We start from the raw sequence: 10,489 nt of genomic DNA, 5'->3' as shown, positions 1-10,489 counted from the left end.
GTTTAGCTCTGACTCAGCGCAGCTGTTTATCTGCCCGTGAAAAACCAGGAGTTAGGAAAAGGCAGAGAATGCTGTCCTTCTGCCAATTAAAGACAATTGCACCAGAAGGCACAGCAGTCCCTGGGGGCCTGCAGGGTTACCCACTTCCTTGTTCCAGAGGTTTCAATGGAACCCAACGCCCGGGAATAATGCATGCTCATTTGCAAACCTCAGACGGAACCAAGAGTTTCGTTTTGTTCCCCCCATGAGCTACAAAGCAAGAACAGAGTTCTTGGCATGGCTCCCAAAGGGACCAGCATGAACCAGAGCATAGTGTGTTACCTCCAGCGTGCTCGTCAGCACTCGTCTCCCTTTGCCCTGACTGTGTCCCCATCATGGGACGGCGGAGGGAAAGGCAGGGCTCAGCTGCCTCGCCAGTAACAGAAGACTAAAATGAAGTCCCCTTACTTGCCACTTCGTCACTGATCTACAAGTCCCTAGACCTTGAAGATGTTGATGAAATGGTGATCTCCAATGAGATCTCAGAGGCAGCAGGGTGGGGAGGTGGGGGGTGCTGAGGACCTACCAGGGACTTCAGGCAGATTATCCAATCGAGTGGTGTCTGTCATTTGTCAAGTGGAGAGGTAGATAGACACCCAGCCTCTGCATTTTACAGTTTTCTTCTGCAGATCAAAATGAGACAGGCTTAAAGCACTCTGTGGTATGGGGTGATTCCCAGTTTAGGGGTTTCTGGGATCTTAAAAATGAAGACACAAAGAAAAAATATTTTGGGGACTGCCTTAAGGCTGCCAGTTTTTTGCATCATCCATTAAGGTGATTAAAAATCAAATTACTACCTATCACGGCTATCGGTATAGTCTGGGAGAAAAGGCTATTTTTAAACAACCCCACTCCCAGAAAAGCCCCAACTGTAGGATATAGTCTGATGCCATAATGACATAGATAAATAACTATGCACAGTGCAGGTCATGTTGCCCTTAACTGGGAATCCCAGTGAGCCCTCATCAGGGACAAGTCTTTGGGAATCCTTTGGATTGGGAACAAGCTACAGGCAGGAAGAACTAGACCGGAGTCCTAGCCCACTGTGCTCCCCTCCATGAAAGGGATTCTCTGTAGCCCCTGGCATTCCACACCTGGGGGCTGCCTGCAAGAGCCGAGTGGAGTTCTGGGCACATGCTACATCCAGAGTGGGGGTCTGGGCCCTTCTCACTCCCAGCTGATGGAGAGGGAAGGGAAGTGTGGAAACTGTGGCCTCATTGCCTCCTTCCTGGGGAGAGCTTGGAATGTGTCCTCTTCTCTCATGGGCACTGGGCCCCCTCAACCTGGCACTGTCTCCTTCCCTGAATCCCTTCCTTCCCTCCTGCTCTTTAAGAGGAACATCAACCAGCTAGGGAGTCCTCAGAGAGGGAACCAGACATGCCCCCCCCCCCCCGTCTTTTTTTTTTTTTTTAGATTTATTTTTTTATTTGAGAGAGGGAGAGAGAAACAGAGTGGGGAGGAGCAGATGGAGCAGGAAAGAGAAACCCAAGTAGACTCCATGCTGAGAGCGGAGCATGATGCAGGGCTCGATCTCACGACCCTGAGATCACGACTGAGCCAAAACCAGGAGTTGGATGCTTAACCAACTGTGTCACCCAGGCGCCCCTAATGTTATTTTTTAAATGATGAGCTTAACCAGACCAGGAGTCGCAATTCCAAATGCCCACAGGGTCCGGGTGGGAACTTCATGGGTGCAGATGGCTGGATGGAAGAGAAGTACGTGACTGTCTCTGTTGACCTTTTGTTCTGCTTTTATTAGAGACCTGGAAACCAAGAAATATTCTTCCATAAGACAACAGATGTGTGAGAGCATTGATAAACGCCCACCCACAGTCTCGGTGAGGGGACACAGCTGGGAGGATGGAAAGCTGCACCCTATCTGTTGGGGGAGCCCTGACTCCACTCCCACCCAGTGAGCGGCTGTCCATCAGGAGTTTCCATCACTTGATGAATGGATCAACAAAGTGTGGTATACCTGTTACTGGACCCCCAGGACCAGGTTCTTGAGTCTCAATGCCATCGGAATGAACATTGAACTTGAGAGAAAGAAAGCAGGCAGAGTTTATCAGAGATAACTTATATACAAGGGAGGGAGCCAACAAGAAAAACGAACGTCGCTCTCCAAAGGGGTAGCATGTAAGACTTCTAAAGGCACTTTTCTTTTCTTTTTTTTTTAATTAATTTATTTGACAGAGAGAGAGAGCCAGAGGGCACAAGTTGGGGGGGGGGGAATGGCAGAGGGAAAGGGAGAAGCAGGCTCCCCACTGAGCAGGGAGCCCGATGCGGGCTCCATCCCAGGACTCTGGGATCAGGACCTGAGCCGAAGGCAGATGCTTAATGACTGAGCCACCCAGGTGCCCCTAAAGGCACTTTTCTAAAGAGTGAGGGGCCGGGAGTGGGGAAGTATCATTCAGTCCCCCGGTCATTATCTTTTGGTCCTTACTTTTTAGTGGACACAAGACAAGCAAAGAATGCCCTTCTTCCTGGTCAACATTTTTAGGGCTCCGGAAAAATAGAAATACTTGTGTGAGCGGGCTTTAAATTGTTCTTTCTAATTTTGCTCAGGCAACCATTATTCCCCGATGGCTGTTATCTCTCACTAGTTCGCTTTCCCGGAAGGAGGTATCTGTCTCTAGGCTTCTGGAAACTTTTAACCCCTGCCTCAAACCAGTGGCTTTATAGGAGTTAAGTCCCTCCTGCTTCCCCCTACACTGTCTCGTACCCATGAGATGGAATGTTATCCAACCATTAAAAGGAATAAAGTCCTTGTACATGCTACAACACTGACGAGCCTTGAAAACACCATGCTCAGTGAAAGAAGTCCTACAGCCCATATATCGTATGATTCCATTTATATGAAATGTCCAGATAGACAAATCCACAGAGACAGAAGGTAGATTGATGGTGTGGGACTGGGGTGGGGGAATGAGGCATGACTGCTAGTATGTATAGATTTTGTTTTGGGGTGATCAAAATGTTTTGGGGTGATAAAAAGTAAATGGTGCACAACTCTGTGAACATCCTACGAACCAGTGAATCGTACACTATAAATGGGTGAATTGTTTGGTGTGTGAATTACATCTCAGTGACGCTGTTATAAAGAAAGAGTATATACCCAGATTACTAGGTATTTTGATTTTTCAAGAGAAGCACTGTCCCAGGATTAGGTTGGCTATCTATAATAGAAAACCCACAATTACAGTGGCTTATATAAGAAAGTTTTTGTTTTGCTTGGCTTTTCGTTTTTACTCATGAACAAAAAGTCAGGAGGCGGGTAGCTTAGGGCACTTTTCCTAGCTTCTGAGAGTCACGAAGGAGACTCAGGCCCTTTCTCTCTTCCTCCAGCACTATTCCAGCATGTGGTTTCTATTCTCAAGGTCAATTCATAGTTCAAGATGGCTGCGGGCGTCCCAGCCACTCATCCTTCTTCCAGACAGCAGGGAGAAAGGAGGGAAGTACAAAAGGGGCCCACCACTTCCATCTTATTGGTTAAAACTAAGTCACATGAAAAAAAAACAGTCACATGATCTTACTTTGCCACAAGGGAAGTTGGGAAATGTAGTCTTTCATCTGGGCACATTGCTGCCCTGCCTAAAATCAGGATCTATAACCAAAGAAATAGGGAAAACAGATACTGGGTAGGTAACCATTAGTGTCTGCCGCCATTTTTAAGTGAAATCCTAATTTTTCAATGGTGACTCATTTTCTAAAAAAAAACAAAAACAAAAACCACCTGACAGAAACAAACTGAACATACCTGTGGGTTAGACCCACGGCTGGTGGCTGCACCCTCATTGGGAATCCTAGCGGGAAATCTTGTCCAAGGCAGCTTTTTAGGTGTTTTTGGCTTCAAAACAGCATTAGCTACAATAAGGACAGTGCTGAGTCACGGGGAGGCAGTGAAGAGAGAGAACATACAAATGCTTTGCAAACCTGGGGAGCACCAACCACACGGAGGGGGTCCCCATCGGGCTCTACCACCTCAGAGCTTCAGACAAAAGCTCTGGGTCCTGCACGAAGCCTCCCCACATCAGGCTGTTGGGCAAATGCTCCTGGAGAAGAGGCAACCTGAGTCATGGCACATTTCCTGTTGCGTTCCGTGTTTACATTTTCTTTGAACATAAAGCAAATGAGTTATAACTGTGGGACACAATTTGGACATGAAGGAACAAGGACAAAAGCCAGTAATTAGTCACTGCAGCCATGACCGTGCCACCTCCTTACCTTGACTTTGGTTCTGCAGGAGCTATTTGTGCCATTAAGGACATTTCCAGGGAAGGCTTGGATAACAAGCCTTGGGCAGAAAACTGCATTTTCTGGTAGGCAGGAGACCCACAGAGCTTTACCACCATCTGCTCTGCGGGCAGATCTGAGCTGGGTGAAGGAAACGCACCACCGTGAAAGGTGGCAGGTGGTGTCCCCGCAATGCTTGCCCTCTGCCATCGATGCCTGGTGCCAGACACGTGGACAGGAAAGCTCAGGTGTGCACCCAGAGGAGGGGGAAGAGGGCGGGGGCCCTGGGCCCTGTGACAGGCCCTCAAGGTCAGGGCCGGCACTGCCGTGGACGTTCTCATTTCTCAAAGATGTGGCTGTCGCAAAGCTTCCTTTGGAGAGCCATCTTCCTTCCCAACAGCTCAGAGCTCCAAGAGAGGACATGGACGCCAGAAACGGACTCTTAGGGGATTTATCTCTGTATTTATTTACTTATTATTTGTTTCCTCTGCCTTATCCTCGGTTTATTTTTTTTTTAAAGATTTTGTTTATTTATTTGAGAGAGAGAGAGTGAGAGAGAGAGAGAGAGCCCAAGAGAGGGTAGGGTCAGAGGGAGAAGCAGGCGAGCCCAATGTCCAGGACTCGATCCCTGGACTCTGGGATCATGACCTGAGCCGAAAGCAGTTGCTTAACCAACTGAGCCACCCAGGCACCTGCCTTATCCTCTGTTTAAGTGGTAGATTGGAAACAGTGCAAAAGATTGATGCCAAAAATTGGCCGTAATTCTCCACCCTCCCCATATCCACGTCCTTCAATGGTGACTTTGCAATTCCTCCCATTAAAGGATGGAATCCACCTACCTTCTGACTCAGTTTGTCTTATAGACGCAGGGTATTAATTCCCAGCTTGTCCTCTAGAGGCCTCGCAGCGTCCCCTGGCTCTGGGACCCCTGAGACAGCCACGAGGTCATCCCCAGGCTAGGGGATGGGGGAGGACTCTCATGGAGGAATCAGGCCCGATGTGTGTGAGCCCAGCCCGCACCAGCAGCCTAGGTCCATTTGGAAGGAGAAACACGGAGAATGAGTTAAATCCCAAGAAAGGGAGCTTCGGTGGAATTCGAAGCCTTGTGGCAACTGAATAAGGAGATAATTTAGGGGCAAGGGGCTCCTCTCTGCCTCCAACCCCCAAATTCCCCATTGTTGTGCTGGCTCGTCTCTGCTCTGCTTCACAAACCCGAGGCTGTCTGGGTCCAGCCGGAGGTTTCCCAGCCAGGAGTGATGCTCAAACACTTAATAACTGGTGTGGCGCAAGCCTTGATCGATCAGAATGGATTCCCACTGGGCCCTTCTTGAGCACTTGCTGTATGCCAAGCCCTGTTCAACATGCTGCTCGTATACCAGTGAACAAAAGTCCAAATCCTTGCCACGCTCTAGTGGGAAGGAGCAGACAAAAAGCAGCTAAGTAAATAGAATAGCTGCTGTGGCAGATGGCGGTGAGAGCTAGCGAGGAAGGCAAAGCTGGGGAAGGGGACAGTGAGTACTGGGATGATGGTGGTTGCACCTTGAAAAGTTCACAGAGAAGGTGACATTTAAGCTAAGAGATGGAGAGAGCAGAGCCACCAGATAGCTAGAGGAACAATGTTCTGAGCAGAGGGAACCACAAGTGCAAAGGCCCTGCGGCAGGAGTGTGCCAGGCTTGTTGGAAAAACAGCAAGGAGGCCAGTGTGGCTAAGGTAGAGCGAGGGAGAGGGATAGTGGGAGGAGGTGGAGGGGTGGCAGGAAACTGGTCCAGGCAGGGTCTTTTAGACCAGGCAGGGAACTTCGCTTTACTCCAGAGGACCCTGGACCTCACTGGGGTGGGGGCTCTGAACTCCATGAGGAGGGGCATGATCTGATCCCCCTGGCTGCCATATGCAGTGTGGCCTGTGGGGGCAAAGGAGGAAGCAGGGAAACCAGTGATGGTCCAGGGAGGGATGGTGGTGGCTTGCACCAGGGTGGGGAGGGGGAGGCATGCCCAGATTCTGAGTCTGCGTTAAAGATAGAGCCAAGAATATTTGGGTGACCTGTTTGAGGTCCTGTGATCCTCACAACAGCCCCATAGGAAGGCACATTTATCAGATGGGGAAACAGGCTCAGAGAGGTGACATGGCTTGCCCAAGGCTTACTAACGACAGAGAGTGGCAGAGCGGGACCTGAGCGGGACCCCCAGTGTCCTGCTCATCACAGTGGAGCCAAGTAGCCTGTTCTAGTGAATCAGGGAGGCTCTGAGAAGGTGAAGTTCACACTGAGAGCTGAAGGACCCGGAGGCATGGGCTAGGCTGCTCACTGTCCCTGACCCTCTAGAGATCACAATCTTCTAGAAATTCCCAGGCCCCAGCTCTTTCCACATGGTTTAGCCTGACGTGGGGTCAAAGCATGACAAACATTTCCACGGTGAAAACGGAAGCAGGTGTCTCTGCTCAAGGGCTGAGGAGGGGGGGCCCGGGGGAGGTGGCAGGATCGGGAGGGGTCTGTCTTTGCCGTCACAGTCCCTGAAAGTTGAGTCAGCTACGACACAAGTCTGGACCTTCCTCCCCTGGGGTTAAGCCCGGGAGGGTCCCGCAGGGTGTGTAGGAGCCTGCCAGCCAGTCAGCGCTGTGTCCATCTGCAGTCATGCTCCACTGCAGTCCATCCTGCCCGCTTCCCGAGGGGTTGTACCGGTCCCACGGGAGGGTTCTAATCAGATCTGCAGTTTGGCAAGCAGGTGCCTTTGCTTTATTTTTCAGCCCCCTGCACACGCCTTGTCTGCTCTGCCCCCCCCCCCCCCCCGCCCCGCCGAGGTCACCCTCCGTAGACTGCGATCAGCCCTTTGTGGGCGGATTCCCCTGCACGTGGCTCATGGTCATCAGGGTGCTTCATAAACGTGGCCCTTCTCTTTTTGCCTCTGTGCCCCCCCCCCCCGAGAGATGCCACTCTCTCTTGCAGTTTCAGTCGGGGGCTGGCGTTGATGCCTCCAGATCTGCCCCTCCACCTGCAGCCCTCCCTTGGCTGCTCAGCCCATCACTGGCCCATGATGTGACCTCTCTCCTTAATGTCCTCGCAAAGACGTCCTCTTCTCTCCGCCCCACAGCCACTAGCTCAGGCCAGACCCAGAGGGGTCTCCCCCGCCTCCTCCCCCAAATCCTGAGGACAAGGTCAAGTGTGAGTTCTCCAGAGTGCAGCCATAGGGGACCTTCAAAGTCCAGATCTGCCCGTGGTTCTCCTCTGCCAAGAGCCCTGCTGTTGGCACCTTGGGAAAGTGCTGACCGGTCTCAGCACTGTGAAGAGACAACCACAAACCATGCACCCCAGCCGGGACCCGGGGCTGTGCCCAGCACCATCTCGGAAGTAGTCTTGCAAAAGTGAAAAACGGGAGGGGAAAAAAGAAAAAAGTAGATCTGGATTTAGTCAGATTCTGGAGCTCCCAGCGTAGAGAGAGCACAAGGACAGACAGGAGGACGTGTGAAATGCTTGGCCAGACGCAGGTCAAACCACCTGGCTTCTCCAGCAGAGTGAGGCAGAGAGAGAGGAGAGAGAACCGACGACCACAGTGGCTTCCGAGTCGGGCTGACCAAGCACAACTCGCAAACCTGTTCGGATCCTGAATTGGCCTGAATGGAACAAACCAGCCGGAAAACATTCATTTATGAGGTGATCCCAGACATTTAAATGCTGGCTGGAAACTTGGCAATATTAAGGGATTACTGGGATCCTTTTAGATGTGATGATGGTTTGGGGTACTGACCGTTTGCAGGTAACTGTTGAAACTCAGTGAAGGCCACACGGACATTCATTATACTACTCTTTTTATTTTTGTGCATGTACAATTTTCCTTAATAAAAAGTAAAAAAAGAAAAAAGGCATCCTGGCCACACACACACACCCCCATACTCTTCATCTCGGCACTGGGGTCTCTAAGGCAAATCCCACCTCATGGTCTGTGCTCCCCACCCCCAACTTCCTCCTTCCCAATTTCACTGACCGACTTTAGGGCAGGTCCCCCAACTGCCTGTACTTTCTCTCTCTTCCCTTTTTTTTTAAAAAACATATCTTAATTTTTTTTTTTTAAGATTTTATTTATTGGGCGCCTGGGTGGCTCAGTCGTTAAGCGTCTGCCGTCGGCTCAGGTCATGATCCCAGGGTCCTGGGATCGAGTCCCACATCGGGCTCCCTGCTCGGCAGGAAGCTTGCTTCTCCCTCTCCCACTCCCCCTGCTTGTATTCCTGCTCTCGCAATCTCTCGCTCTGTCAAATAAATAAATAAAATCTTAAAAAAAAAAAGATTTTATTTATTTGCGAGAGAGAGAATGAGAGACAGAGAGCATGAGAGGGAGGAGGGTCAGATCCCGGGACTCCAGGATCATGACCTGAGCCGAAGGCAGTCGCTTAACCAACTGAGCCACCCAGGCGCCCCCCTTTTTTTTATATATATTTTTCTGATAGGTGACATTCCCATGGTCAAGAACACTGTGCCACACGGCAACGGCTTGCCCTCGCTTGCCTGGCGCCATGCATATAGGCAATCACAGTTTCAGTTTCCCGTTTCTCCTTCCAGAACTTTTATGCATATACAGTAAGCAGAAACAGACACTCACTCCCCATCTGCTTTTTTACACGAAAAGTAGCAACAATAACATGCTGCTCTGTGCTTCGTCTTTTCACTTACCCCATTCTGGAGAGGCTTTCTGATCAGTACACTGTGACATCTTCATTCTTCAACACAGCCCCATGACATCCCATTGTGTGACGCACCCTACTTAGCCTGTGTGCTGTTGAGGGACAGGTGGGTTATAGCCAATCTCCTGCTTTTGTTCATAGCCCCGCATCGAACAAGCACATGTGTACATCAGTTCCAGTGTTTTCTCCTGCCCCATGCCCCCTCTCCCCCTTTCTCTTGCCCCATGCCCCCTCGGCCACAAATATCTTCCCCCACCCACCTCCTGAAGTTACACGCCTTTCAACATTTTTCCCTAATCCATTCAACTGGAGATTAATTTCTCTTTCTTCCGTACTTGCCCAGTATCCAAATGTACCAGTCAGGAAGGCCTGCAGCTGCCAAGAACAGGACACACATCCAACGGTTGCCTTACAAAATATCTGGAGGTTATTTTTCCCACACCTTGAGAAGTTGGGAGGTGGGCAGCTACTCCATGGGTCATTAAAGATCCAGGCAAATCTTTTCTTCTTTCTCATGCATCATCCCTGTCGTGGTGCCTATTAGTCTTCAAGTTATCTCTCGGTTGCAAGATTGCTGCGCCTTCAGCCTTCATGCCCCCTTCCAAGCCAGGAGGCTAGGATGGCCACAGTAAGTCTTTCCCAGAAGCCCTCGGGCACATTTCCATCCTGCAGAACTGGGTCACGTGCCCACCTCCAGACAGAGGCCACCTTCTCTGAAATCCAGATATTTCTACTCCATCCCTAAATAAGATCAGGGTTCTATGAGTAGGAAGGGAAGAATGCTGGGGAGGTAACCATAGTGCCTGCCACACTTAGTAGGCACCTCTCTTTAGACAAGATCATTTTCCTCCTTTAGTCTGGTTTTATCTCTCTCACTAGACAGTGGGCTCGCTGAAGGAGAATTCATTGCCAAGCCCCTTCATATCCTCTGCAGCGGTGAGCACAACACCTGAGTGCAGTAAGGGCTCAGTCACCATCCGTGGCTGGGTCAAGAACCTCCCTGACTCAAGAACATTCCACTTTCTTATGCTCTTCCCTCACACTCTCCTCCAGACCCATAGGATTTTATCACTCTTCTCCTGTGTGTATTTGGGTTAACCTGGGTCGTGAAGAATGAGTCACCCTGTCTGACAAACTTGGAGAAAAGGAAATTTTGCCTGCATAGGGCTGACAGTATCATAAGCATTCTGCCTGAGGATGGGAGAGGCCAGGCTGTTTATTGCTTCTGGGAGGAATGGAGTCACCAATCTGCGTGTGCGTGAGTCACTTCTTGTGGGCTGATCCAGGCTGAGGACAAGCCCATGCCCTGTCCCCACAAGAGCGCTGTGAGCTGGTGGCCAAGTCACGGCCTGAGCCTCCAAAGCCAAGCTGGTTTCCAAGTCTTTACCACATCAAATAGCGCTTTTCCCCTGTGAGGTGGTCAGTGAGGCAGCCCAGACTCAGTGTCTGTGTCTGAGCTGCCAATAACAGGGTCCATAGAACGATGAAAGGAAGATATGGATGGGACCCACACTGGGCTGTGGCTCATTTCCTCTCTGGCTGCAA

At 50.5% G+C, this 10,489-nt stretch overlaps 1 long non-coding RNA gene across 2 annotated transcripts; it reads right to left on the bottom strand.

Annotated features, from left to right (window-relative positions):
- Positions 1-1,480: 1,480 nt before the first annotated feature.
- On the bottom strand, positions 1,481-10,191 carry LOC135362935 (uncharacterized). Of its 2 annotated transcripts, none has more exons than XR_010408398.1 (4): positions 9,205-10,191; positions 8,934-9,036; positions 3,797-3,903; positions 1,481-1,802 (listed from the first exon to the last, which is right to left on the bottom strand). It is a non-coding gene; the product is annotated as an uncharacterized LOC135362935 (long non-coding RNA). The 2 variants fall into 2 exon arrangements; XR_010408399.1 differs by having other exon boundaries at positions 9,280-10,191.
- Between the last annotated feature and the right edge of the window lie 298 nt (positions 10,192-10,489).

This window comes from Mirounga angustirostris, unplaced genomic scaffold (assembly GCF_029215605.1).
Source record: "Mirounga angustirostris isolate CCGP_5_RB_7025 unplaced genomic scaffold, mMirAng1.0.hap1 SCAF_17, whole genome shotgun sequence".
In the NCBI taxonomy this organism is placed as follows: Eukaryota; Metazoa; Chordata; class Mammalia; order Carnivora; family Phocidae; genus Mirounga; species Mirounga angustirostris.
This window is presented reverse-complemented; position numbering and strand designations above follow the sequence as displayed.